This window comes from Sciurus vulgaris, assembly GCF_902686455.1.
Source record: "Sciurus vulgaris genome assembly, chromosome: 9".
Lineage (NCBI taxonomy): Eukaryota > Metazoa > Chordata > Mammalia > Rodentia > Sciuridae > Sciurus > Sciurus vulgaris.
In genome coordinates this window covers 60,973,294-60,986,617 of record NC_136469.1, presented here as the reverse complement: position 1 = coordinate 60,986,617, position 13,324 = coordinate 60,973,294, and the positions used below count along the sequence as shown (strand labels likewise).

Genomic DNA, 13,324 nt, shown 5'->3' with positions numbered 1-13,324 from the left:
CTTCATGACTCAATAAATCCTAGTCTACTTTACAAAGAAAAGGAGAGCAATCTTCTGCCTGGAGACTACTGCAGCCATCTCCTTTATAATTCTGAGGCTGAAAATGGTTAATAAGTTTAATTACTGAAAAGTTAATGAGTTTTTCAAATGGCAATGAAACAGGTAAAGCATGTTCTTCCAACGTTGCCTGGGTGTACAACAAGATATGACAACAGCATTTTAACCTCAGACACCACATTTAACAAGCTTGTCTCTCTGTCTCCATCTTGTTTTGCTCTCTCCGCCCACTTTCCTGCCTCCCTCCTCTCTTTCACTGTCTGCCTCTCTGCTCTTCTAGTTCTACATCTTTCCTTCTTCTCTGTAGCAAGCACTGCTGTTTGTCTACCTGTCCCCACTGCTTCCTTCCTCTGGGAACCCTCATGGTGCCCAGTGTCCACCCTCTTCACACAACTACATGCCTTGTGAAGGCTGACTGTCCACGTCAGGCCTGAAGGTCTCATTCCTCTCACCAAGGCTTGGTTCAGGAATGGACTAGTGACACGACTCTAGTCAATGAAAGATGAAAAGAATCTGCTGAAGATCTCTTTGTATCTAAGAAATGATCTCTTGTTGCCCTTGGACTTCATTGTGCTGGATGCAACACCAGCATTCCTGACAATGAAGACCTTACCAAGGATGGCAAAGAAGAAAAATGTGAAGAACCTGGACCTTCACACCACAGCTCAGTGGCTGACTTACCCAGCCATGAAGGTCACCCCACCTCAGGACTTCCTGTCCCAGGAGACTACTTATTTGGTTGAGAAGCTTCTTCAGACTTTCCATTTCCCACAGCTGAAAGCACTTTGACTTGATTGCTTCACTTTTGAGGTTTTCCCCCACCCTTATTTTCTCTTTTGGAATCACTATCAATGCTTTCACATTTCTTTCAGAATCACCCTTTTCCCTTTTCCCTCCTGTCTCTGAGATCTCTTGCCCATCAGCTTCTCTCGGCCCCCACTAAACCTACAGGGGAAACTTTCAGGGTGCCTGATGGCTTACACCCACCATTTTCTCTCAGACTTTCTCAACCACAAGTGCTCCCCCACCTCTATCTACCACATGCGTTCTTCACAGCTGGGACCTGGGTGGGTGCAGGCTGGGCCACTCTGAGAGTCTGTCTCGTAAGTTGGGATTCAGTAACAAAAGGATCCCTGAATGTGGCTTAAATGAAGGCCATGTTTATACAAGAGCTGGGGGGCTTGTGTTTCCAGGAGGAAGCTTGAGGCTCTCCCTCTCCCTCTACAGAAAGAGGAAGGAAACCTAAATTTGGAGAGTAACAGTGCAGAGCACTGTCTCTGACAGCATGGGTGGCCGCAAATGGTGATGCATTTTGTGCTCTGAAAGGCTTCTGCCTCTGCAAAGTCTTTCACTTCTGGATTTCTTCAAGAGGCCCTGTCCTTGAGATTTATGGAGTTTGGGGATGGAATTATTCACCACATTACATTTTGGCTTCAGCTACTTTGAAGTGGGCATCTCAAATTTGGAAATCAAAGAACCTTCATGGAAACACAGGGTCCTCCTATTCAAGTCCTTTATGAAATGAGGTCTACTTAAAACCATGAAATAAAATTAAATCATATTTTTGCTATATTTAATGAATTTATTATTCTGCTTTCTGTTCTTTAGTTGAAAAGTGAGGAATTTAAGTGGTGTATTTCTCTAAAATACAGTTAACTGATCCCCCAGGATTGTTCTACCCCAGTGGCTCTCTGGCCCTATGTCCATACATACCTCCTAAGGAAGATCAGTTTGCCCCAGAAGAACATAAAAAGAGGGAAACATGACTGAACAAGCATATGTAGAACACAATCATTGCACTTTTAAAATTAATAATAATTGCATGGTAAAACCTAACTTTCACAAAATATGACAGAAATCACTGATTTTTAAAAATCCTGCCATTCCACTTGGTTTGAATAGCACTTCATCTTCTTCCCTATAGACATAGCTAAACCTGTGGGTGTCAGGGAACCAGGCCCTGACCTCGCCTTATGGTGGTCAGGGAGCGAGGGTATGGGCAGACAAGGCATGGGAAGCTCCCTTTCTGATAAGGGGTAGAGTGAAGAAAGAGCAGAACCCACCTGGAGTTCATTTCTAGCACTCCTGGACAATCCCAAGGCTGCCTTTGATAGCTTTAGGATCCTCTTGGTTTTCTGCCCTCCCTCTGGTCCCATAAGTGAGCCTATTTCTTTGCAGGGAATTTCCTCTCTGATTGATTTAGTTAAAGGCACTTTCTGTGGCTTAAACAAAACATCCTAATCAATACAATGTGAACTTTAAAAACTTCACCTTTCAGAGAAAAATATTCTTTCTGATTTCAGAAGTAAGATATTCTCATACAAAATTTAGAAAATACAGAAAATATTTTTAAATGTCACTTTTGACAACATTCCAATGAAAACTGTTGTCAATATTTTGGTATATTTTGTTTATCAATAAACATTTTCATACGCTCGATCTCATCTGCAGAGAAAAATTTAAATTTATTACATCTTCCATTTGCCCAGGTTCGAATTATTTATTTATTTATTTATCTTTTATTCTTTCTAAATATACATGATAGTAGAGTGTATTTTGACATATTATACATACATAGAAAAAGTATAACTTGTTCCAGTTAGGATCCCACTATTGTTGTACATGATATGGAGTTAAATTGGTCGTGTATTCATATATAAGGATAGGAAAGTTATGTCCAATTCATTCTACTCTCTTTCCTATTCTCAATCCCCCTGCCTTCCTTTCATTGAGGGTCCAAAATTAATGCAGAGAAATCCTCCATCATAACAGATGCAACTTTCACCTCCATTTCTAAGCTTTGATTTTCAGTCAAGAATCTCCATTCTTCGCCCTTATGCCCTTGAGCATCTTCCTATTCTGCCACATCAGTTTTTGTTTCATGCGGCGAAAATGCTGCATGCTCCCTCACAGTTCTACCCCCATCCCACCTCCAAACAATCTCAAGATGCCATTCCCACTCTGCAAACTCCACCCTTCCATCCACCACCAAGGCAAATTATTTTATCAAGTTAAGCATAATTCAACCCGTTCAGAAATCTGTCCCATTTATCTCGGGGCATGCTAATCATATCCAGTAATTTCCTTTATGGACAGTTGGTTTCTTTTATCTTCAGAAACTTTGCTTCTGTGATTCTGTGATATATCACTTTCCAGTGGAACTCTAATTGCTGGAATATTGAACTTAATGTCCAGAAACAGAAATAGACATTAGCAGATTTATCAGATATCTGTTTAGGTTTCATTATACACAATCAATTAATTCTATAAAAATTTTCACTGAGCACATCGATTAATGCACTTGGTCCATGGATCCTGCCCTAACACAGTTAAATAGAAGAAATAAACAATGAATCAAACAACATTACCCTATGTAAATTTATGATTACACAAATGGCATGCCTTTCGCCATGTACAGAGAAACGACATGTATCCCATTTGTTTACAATAAAAAATAATGATTATTGATATGATTCAGTTTAAACATAAAAAAAAGAAATAAACAAAGAGGTAAGAACTGGGTCAGAATAGATTAAGTGCTATGATTTCAACAAAATGCAATATACATATGGTGAATGTGCAGAATGGAATTGTGGGGGGAAATCCTTAAGTCCATCTATCTTCCTTCCTTCTTTCCTTTCTTCATTATCCTTTTTCTTTCCTCTAGTAGTAGTGTTTACTGAGTACAACTACTAGGAACAAAAATGATTAAGACGGTCTCATATCTGAGTCACTTATTGAATGAGATAAAGACCCTGATAGAATAAGTTTTAAATTTTACACTTACCCATAATAGTGCAGCCACTGTGGAAACCAGTTTGGTGGTTCATCAAAATGTTAAACATAGAATGACCATATGATCCAGCAATTCCATTCCTAGGCATATATTCCAAAGAATTGAGAACAGAAATGAGTATTGTACGTCAACGTTCATAACAGCACAATAGTCAAAAGGTGCAAACAACCCAGTGGCCATTAACAGATGAATAAACAAAATGTGGGGGGTGTGTGTGTGCATGTGTGGTGTGTACACACATATACACAGAAAATTATTCAGCCTTTCAAAGGAAGGAGATTTTGATGGTGGTTACATGGATAAACTTGAAAACATCGTGCTAAGTGAAATAAGCCAGACACAAAAGGACAATAATGTAGGAGTCCATTTATATGAGATTCCTAGGATATCAAATTCATAGAGACAAAAATAGAATACAGGTTACCAGGGGCTGAGAAAGGGCAAAAGGGGAGTAATTCTTTAGTGAGTAGAGTTTCTGATTGAAGAGATTTTAAAAAGTTCAGAAATGGATAGTGGTAATAATTTTGAGACACTGTGAATGCATCTAATGCTTCTGAAATGTATACTTAAAATATTTTAAATGGTAAGTTTTATGTTATATATATTTTACCATAATAAAGATATCTACACTCAGCAATGAATGACAAACTGAGGAATAGTTCAAAACAGAGAAATAGTTGCTCTAACAAGTCTAAATGTGATGAAATTTAAATGTCCACCATAGGCATTCTAGGGCTACATTGTGTGTGTCCTCATGGTAGGAAATATAATAGAATTGCAAAAATAAATTAAGAGGTGATTGCATATAAAAAGATTTATTTTACCAGGGATCACCAGCATTCTTTTAGAGAATGTCTAGAAAACATAATCATTTGCAATTGATCATTTAGAAGGCCACAAGGTTTTTGAGAGCAGAAACACTCTTTGGAAGGAGACATCAGGAGGCTCCAGCAGCAGCTCAAGAAGCTGGGGTTCCTCTAGCGCTGCACACTCCCACCGGGGAGCCCAACCCATCTTTGCCCCTCTTATCCTACAGGAGGCACTGGCCCCTTCCAAACCTCACTGAAGAATCCAACACACCAGAGGTGAGTTGGGAGGTGGTGTTGACAGCACGGCTACCTTCCACACCGATGATCTGAGTTTTCATTTCAACTATTCAGCTCCTTTTTAGTGGACTGTGAATTTGTTAAGAATAGGGATCAGGTTTTTTTGATAGGGTGCTGCCCTATAAATATTCCCCACATGCTGGGTGGGTAATATTATTTACCAACTTTGTAAATTTATCAATGGATTAATAACTTTAATAAAAATGGCATGTGAAGTTCTGACAAAAATGGTCATGAAGCAGCTCTGAAATTATGATATATAGGAGGAAGTCTACTTAAGTCATAAGAGTTCGAATGACACATGATTTTAGAGAAATATTTCTCAACGTGCAAAGTGAGAAAGATCTGTGTTTAAGTTTATCCTATCTTCTTCTACAAAAGGGACATATTTTCTATTGCATTTGTAACCGCCTTGTACCCAAATGTACCCCATTTACTGGATTCACAATAAGTAGTGTTGACAGAATGAATGACAAGGCAAAAAATAGCTCACAGTACTTTTCATTTTTTACAAGTATGGAAAGCATATTAAACCGTCTGCTGATTAAAAATATGCGTGTTCTGACTTGCATATGAATCAAATTAACATACCTAAATCCAACATCTTCACATCACTAGATTCACAGCTATAGTCAATGTAATTTTCCATGTTTTTTTTCCAAATTCACAGATTCTAGAATGACATAATTAAGTTATTAGGCATAAAACTAACAGAAATGATTTATAACTAAAAACTAACTTCTATTTTTTCAATTCTTTGATGGTGTATCCTCTAAAAAAAAAAAAAAAGGCATAAGATCATTGAAAAATCTAAATTTTTAAGTTTAAATTTGTTCATGAAGTACTAAAGATCACTGAGGAAATCTAAAATTTGAGGTAAAGAATAAGAATTACTATCCCTCAGTGTGCTGAACTGGTGTTAAGTAAAATACTATATGTTGAACCCTACTAGCTCTCTGCCTTATAGAACCCAGAAAGGCTCAAGCTTCCAAGTCGCAGCTTCTACAACTTCCCCTTCTACCTGTGTCTGTGCTCTGGTGGATCTGTCGTTATCTTCTCTTCTCCATGACTTTTTCCAGGCAGGGAAGATTCTCTGTGAACTAGAGAAACACTCTACACTATTACACTAATGGACCAAAATGCCATCCTAGGAGGAAGAAAATGTTCAAACAGCAGACCTGGGGCAGACTACACCAGGTGTGGGTCAAGACAACAGGGGAGTCCAATTGCTGTTAGTAAGACACACCCTTCCTTCTCTTAACTCCCCAGTCCCTCAAGATTCAGCACTCCTGGAGCATCTCCTTGGGATCAAGAAGGTAGTTGAGCAGAATCTATGGCACCCAGGCCCCCGGTGTTGTTATATCTCTGGCTCCATAAAACTAGCACCACATAAATGCCTAGCATTTAGGTCTTCCTAGAGCAGTGTTTTCTTCTTTTCTTTCTCTCCCCGTTTTTTTTTTTTTTTTTTTTAATTTCCTTTTGGCAGTACTGGAGATTGAACCCAGGACTCAACTATGCTAGGCAAGTGCTCTACCACTGAGCTATATAGCCCCAGCTCTTAGAGCAGTGTTTTCTAACCTTGTCTAGTGACAAGAATTCTCTAAATCCATTGATATAAATGCAGATTTCCAGGCACTATCTCTATATGTTCATATTTATGGATCTATTTGGGAGTCAGGAATCAATTTTAGCAATATCCAGTCGATGCTCTTCACCAGGGAATTTTGGGAAATACCAAGCTTAAGCTTGTTGTCATTATCATGATCATAAATCATTCGCCACAGTCACAGGCTGTGTTCAACCTACGCTAGCCTCTTCTCAATACACAGGGTCAAGCGAACAGTCACAATATCTGAAATTCAAGAGGGTAGAGGAGGACAAGGAGTGGCCCAAGGCAGAGGAGAGAGGAAGGCGGAGGAGCAAATGCCAGAGTCTGAAAATGAATGCATATGTATTTCAATCCACAGCTGCTTTGGCTCCTGATATAAATCAAAGGAAGAAGGAGGGAGACGCAGGGAGAAAATGTAAACAGCTGGGTAAATTCAATCCTCTGTTAAATATGAATTTTCAGATATTCAAGACTGAAAATGTTAGCTGAATTATTCATTCACTGAACTTCCAATTTTATTTTTAGTACTACTATGTGAATGAATCTGAACTGGGCTCTGAGACAGGGCAAGGTACTAAGGTAAGCACCTGTGTGACAGGTTACTGCCTAAAGTGGGGTATTTGGAAGTTTTACTCATCTACATGAGGATAGAGCTGGCGACAGATTTCTATCCTGGCAGGTTTGCTGCTGACTTGCCATAAATTAGAGATGAATGTAGTTAGAAGATGGTTTCCCTCATAGACACAAAGACCAGGCCCTTCCCTACAAGGCTGATGAAGAAAATTTTCAGTGATGTCAGCAGGGTGCTGCACAATAATTTAGAGATAACGACCACTCTCTTTGAGGTCTGAACAAGAAGTTATGAATTAAATAGAAACCTGCAGAATCACCTGGCACAAAGAATAGGAAAGCCTTGTTCCAGATCTCCTTAAAAAGAAGATGGATTCAGTTTTTTTGTGATTCAATATGTTCCTGCATGGTAGTAGGGAGATGGACTGGCTTTCTATCATCCCATTTAGACCAGTGATTACGCAACCAAACATTCGCAACTCAACTTGGCAAAAGCACAGCACACAAGAAAAGAGCGTGAATGAAAAAAATGGTAAAATCTCCTAGATGCAATTGTTTGAAAAATCCTTCAAGTTTCTGAATAAATTTTAAAAGGTATAGAAATAGAATGTTAACTCACCTCACATCAGAAATTTATCTTAGTCTCTTAAGAGACTGTGGCTCCTTCTATTGTGACAAACATTCCCAAGGAGTGGAACTGCAGCCAGCAGATGCCTTTAGGGTAATTAGGAAGAATTTATGAGATGGCAAAAATCTGTTAGGTGGCAAATAAGCCTTGAAGCAGCCCTCTTCCATAGTCACATAAGATATGCGAAGGTTACTTAATAATTCTCATTTTCAATGATAGTTCCTTAGGTCTCATTACTTTTTCCTTAGGGTGTGTGTGTGTGTGTGTGTGTGTGTGTGTGTGTGTGTGTGTGTGTATAAACTTTTCCACATATATAATACATGTTATATATCTTACATATATATGTATAATATATGCCATATATTTTACATATATTTATATATATATGTAAAAATTTCCAAGCCCATTCTGCTGATAAAATTTCAATCACAAAATCTTTCCTTTTAAAACTAACAAGGCTTTTCATCTCCCTGCATTGGCCAGATAACGATTGTACAGGCCACTCAGAATTACCAGAGGAGCTGCTGAAACTGGAGCAGCACAGATAAATGAGATCCCTGTAGGTGAACCACGGAATTCAGGGCAGTCGGGAGTTGCAGCCTCTTCCCTCACTTAACCTTATACCAGAGCTGCTACTGGTAATTTGATTCCCTGAGTTCCTTTCTCAGTTGAAATGGAGACTGAATTTGAGAGAGAGGGGAGAGGGGAGCCACTGCCCCAGGAAGGAGGGGAAGCTGTACAAGGACTTAGGGGAGGAACCTAATTCATTATACCACCTTTAATCAAAAACTTTTTTTTCCTTTATTTGAAGGGAGGAGGTGGAGTGAACCTGTGCCATAGAGATTTTGAGATCCCAAAGAAGTCTCCAAAGTCCCTGTTAGGGGCAAGTGGGAAACTAAGTGGGTTCTGGGTTGTGGTTCTCTCAGAACGGTTCTGATTTTATCTGTTTATACACTGGGGGTTCATTTTCCATGCTAAAGAAAGTTCGTCAAACCCTGGACCAAAACCCTTTTCCTTCCAGCTCAGACACCCTCTGATTTTTTTTTTAACATTCAATGATAAGAGGAGACAAATGCCTGCTAAAGCAACCCAAAGTCCTCAGTTATACTATTAACAAGATAGTAACAGAATCTGCACAATGAAGAGGTGCTTGGAGGGTGTAAAAGAGAATCCCTACATGGCATGTGGCTCTTTCAGGCTAGGCAAGAGACTATGTCTGTCTTTTTTGCCCTCTCACAGCAACTTCCTACCTCTCCCCAGTGTTCCTCCACTCTGGCACCCCAACAGGGTCACCTGTTTAATACCTGTGGAGGTGTTAAATCATGGAAGGGTCTGGGATCCACTTTGGGAGATTCTGATTCAACAGATGAGGGATAGATGGCTTAAATAAAAACTAAAAAAGAAAAGAAAGAAAACCTATAGGTGAGTTTGATGTGCAACTAAGAGTGAGAATCTCTGCTTGGCTTCGAGTCTCTGTCCTTTACTAAGATCACTTTCTTAAAAGACATTAATGACCTCCCACAATGTCCATGATGATTCCAAATCTAACTCTCTAGAAATAACACCTTCCCATCCGGGTCAACTCTTTAATCACAGACCAGCCTTGTCTCCCAATGTCATCCTGTTGGTGGTGGCACAATCCTCCCTCCAGTGATCAGCTGTCAAGTGACTTGAAGCATCTTTGACTCTTTCTATTCCTATGCCTCCAACATTCTATCTGCCCCAAATTAACAAACCTCCTCTTACATCTGGTCCTAAATCATGCTCTCGATTTCTATTCTTACTGCTATTCTTCCAACCAGGCTTCTTTTATTCCTTGATAACATTGTGTACAGGGGTGTCCTTCTCCCATCTTTACTCATTTTGACCCATCCTGTTCTAACTTGTTAACCCCTTGCATGAATAACTACAATGGCTCCCTGCTGTCTACCTTTAAAAAATAAACCCCTGCCAGGCTTAGTGGCTCACAACTGTAATCCCAGCTGAGACAAGAGGATGAGAGTTCAAAACCAGCCTCATCAAAAGTGAGGTACTGAGCTACTCAGTGAGACCCTGTCTCTAAATAAAATACAAAATAGATCTGGGGCTGTGACTCAGTGGTCCAGTGCCCCTGAGTTCAATCCCCGATACCAAAACAAAATAAACAAATACATAAATAAAAAAATAAACCCCTTCTTCTTACATTTCGATTCCATAATAGAAACTCAATCTGTTTCCAGCCTCATCCTGATTACATAGCAACATGAACACAACCCACTAAATAAAGAGCATCATTCTTTCTTTTATAAACCTACCGATGTGCCTTCATCTTTATTGTTCCCCAGGTCTGAAATATCGTCCTCCCCATTCTATGCTGCCTCCTGCCCAAGGGCTCTCCAGATCTCTCCAAATGGTCCCAAATGGTCATGAATGTCAACAGGGTTGTACTGGACCCCCTTCAGCATCCATTGCATTGTGTCTTGTAGTAACATTAGCCTTTCCCATATCTCACCCTTTCTGCTGAGGTGTTGCTTTCTCAGTACTTCCCTGTGAGCCTTGAAGCTGTATGGAAAGAGACTAGACTTTTGAGTTAGAGAGCCTATGTATAAATTCCAGCTCTGCCATCTATCAACTGTTTGAACTGGTTCAAATTATTTAACTCTTCCTTGTCTTAGTATCCCCATCTGTAAAATAGGAAAATGAATATCCAATTCTTAGGATTGGTGTGAAATCTTTATGAAATAATTCACATAAAGTACTTGGGACAAGACAATACTTTCAACAAATGGTAGCTCCCATTAACAAGTGTCCAATGAAGGCTTGATGGACTTTCATCCACAATAGGTGATGTCCTGCTAATCCAGGTCGGTGGAACTGTTCTCTACAGATACTTACCAACTGATCCTTCTTACTCGTTAAGAATATTACAGGGATACTTTTATTTTTGAGGTAATTCTCTGAAGCAGAGAAGTAATAGCTTCTCCTTATTATCTGTTTGCCAATCATAAGGGCTAATAGTAATGGTTAGTTACATGGCGGGTAGACAAGAATGGGAAGAAAGAGCAGTAAGAAAACTCTGAATTAGAATACTGAGCAAGAAATCTGAAAGACATTCAGACTTGTTTTTTCTTGCTGAGTAGCAAAGAACTTTTATTTTACCCTTTCCTACATACCTAAAAAGTATGAACACTGCGTTTTGATGGACTGTATTGCATACTTTTTTGCTGAAAACTTCTGTAAACACAATTGCCTTGTTCAGTTTTGTTGTAAACTGACTCACCATAAGATGCACTGTTGATATGCTTTCTGATGTGTGTTTGATAAGAGTGATAAAATAAAGCTTAAAAATAAAAAGAGAAAAAAAGAAAAAGAAATCTGAAAGACATAAAATGCTTACAACTCTTCAAATAAATATTCCCAAGTTGCAGTATATAAAAGAATAATCCACCATAGCCAGCTTGTTTATATCAGGGAACTAGAAATCATTAAATAATACAAAAAGTAATAATATAATGCACCAAATCATCACAGCAAATATGAAGAAACAGAATTGCCTCTGTAGATGTTTAAAATGTATTTGATAAGGTTCAATACCAGATCCCAATGGCATTATTTTAAGAGTAGAAATAGCCAGGCACTGTGGTGCACACCTGTAATCCCAGCAGTTTGAGAGGCTATGACAGGAGGATCACAAGTTCAAAGACAGTCTCAGCAACTTAGTGAGGCCCTAAGCAACTTAGTGAGACCTTGTCTCAAAATAAAAACTAAAAATGCAGCCAGGCATAGTGGTGCATGCCTGTAATCCCAGCAGCTTGGGAGGCTGAGGCAGGAGGATCGCAAGTTCAAAGCCAGCCTCAGCAAAAAGCCAGGCCCTAAGCAACTTGACCCTGTCTCTAAATAAAATACAAAATAGGGCTGAGGATGTGGTTCAGTGTTGGAGTACCCCTGAGTTCAATTCCTGGTACCAAAATAAGAAAAAAGAAATAAAAATGTGGCTCAGTGGTTAAGTACCCATGGGTTCGATCCCTAGCACTCCTCCCCATAAAAAAGAGTAGACATAAAACCAGGTGTAATGGTACATGCCTGTAATCTCAGTGGTTTGGGAGGCTGAAGTAGGAGGGTCACAAGTTTGAGGCCAGCGTTGCAACTTAGCAAGAACCTGTCTCAAAATAAAAAAATTGAAAATGGCTGGAGCTGTAACTCAGTAGCATAGTGCCCCTGGGTTCAAGCCCTACTACCAAATTAAAATCTAGAATTATTATTATTAATCCAGAATTATATTTAGTAGTAAACATTGGTGATATCTCCATTAAAAATATGCCCAAAGGAAGGAATATTATTTAATATTATTCTGAACGTTAGGACCAATGCAATAAGACATTAAACAAAATTGAAGTTATGCTTTATTAATAAAAGATAAAATATTTATTTTGGAATGAAGTTACCTGTAAATTCGAATGAGTCATTTAAATACTGATTAAACATGAGAGGTTGAATGTAAGTAGACAGAATCAAAATTACTCCAATATTCCTGGAATCCTCAGCTAGAAGTTTTTTAACTTGCACATATTTTTATTTAGATTACCTTTTCTAAAAGACATTTGAGATGATTGCAAGAAAAATTAATACAGAGGGCTCATACACAGTTACAAAAAATATAGAACATCTAGAAGTTGCCTTAATGAATAATTCTTTTCATTTATTTAGATAAAAGAGTAAATTTTTATTGAGATATACTTATTACAGTTTGAGAAAATGGAAAAACATACTGTGTTTGTGAGCAGGAAGACTTTGTTATAAATGTTTAAATATATAGTCACATTTATAGTTTTTTGATAATATGCCTGAGTTTGCTTTCAACACACTATTAAAGTAGTTACTGCTTTTTTCTTTACTGTTTCTTCTCCTAGTATTCGGCTGATGCAGAAAAAGTAGCAAACTTGCTGCAAATTCCACAGTATTTTTGATCTAGAAATCTACAGCACAGGTAGAATGGAAAAGCATCTAGATGCATTATTAAAATAGATTAAATTTGTTGTGGAGAAACATGTAGAATCAGATGTCCTAGAAGCTTGCAGTAAAACCTATAGCATCTTATGCAGTGAAGAGTATACCATCCAGAACAGAGTTGACATAGCTCGGAGCCAGCTGATTGATGAATTTGTAGATCGGTTCAATCATTCTGTGGAAGACCTACTACAAGAGGGTGAAGAAGCTGATGATGACGATATTTACAATGTTCTGTCCACCTTAAAGCGATTAACATCTTTCCACAATGCTCATGATCTCACAAAATGGGATCTGTTTGGCAATTGCTGTAGATTATTGAAGACTGGAATTGAACATGGAGCTATGCCAGAACAGATAGTTGTACAAGCACTGCAATGTTCCCATTACTCGATTCTTTGGCAGTTGGTGAAAATTACTGATGGTTCTCCTTCCAAAGAAAGAGAAACCGGAAGATGTTTTGGAACTACAGTAGGCATCTTAAGGGTTCCTGGATCATAAATGGATTAGCCTTTGAGGCAATGGCAGGAGTCGCTGGTGGGGATTCATATTGCCAAGAACAGCAGCAACAT

At 38.7% G+C, this 13,324-nt stretch overlaps 1 pseudogene across 1 annotated transcript; it reads left to right on the top strand.

Annotated features, from left to right (window-relative positions):
- The first annotated feature begins 552 nt into the window (after positions 1-552).
- LOC306669800 (cohesin subunit SA-1-like) lies at positions 553-13,253 on the top strand (annotated as a pseudogene). Its single transcript has 4 exons — positions 553-795; positions 4,744-4,938; positions 7,094-7,147; positions 12,656-13,253. The product of its transcript is annotated as a cohesin subunit SA-1-like (transcript).
- Positions 13,254-13,324: the final 71 nt, after the last annotated feature.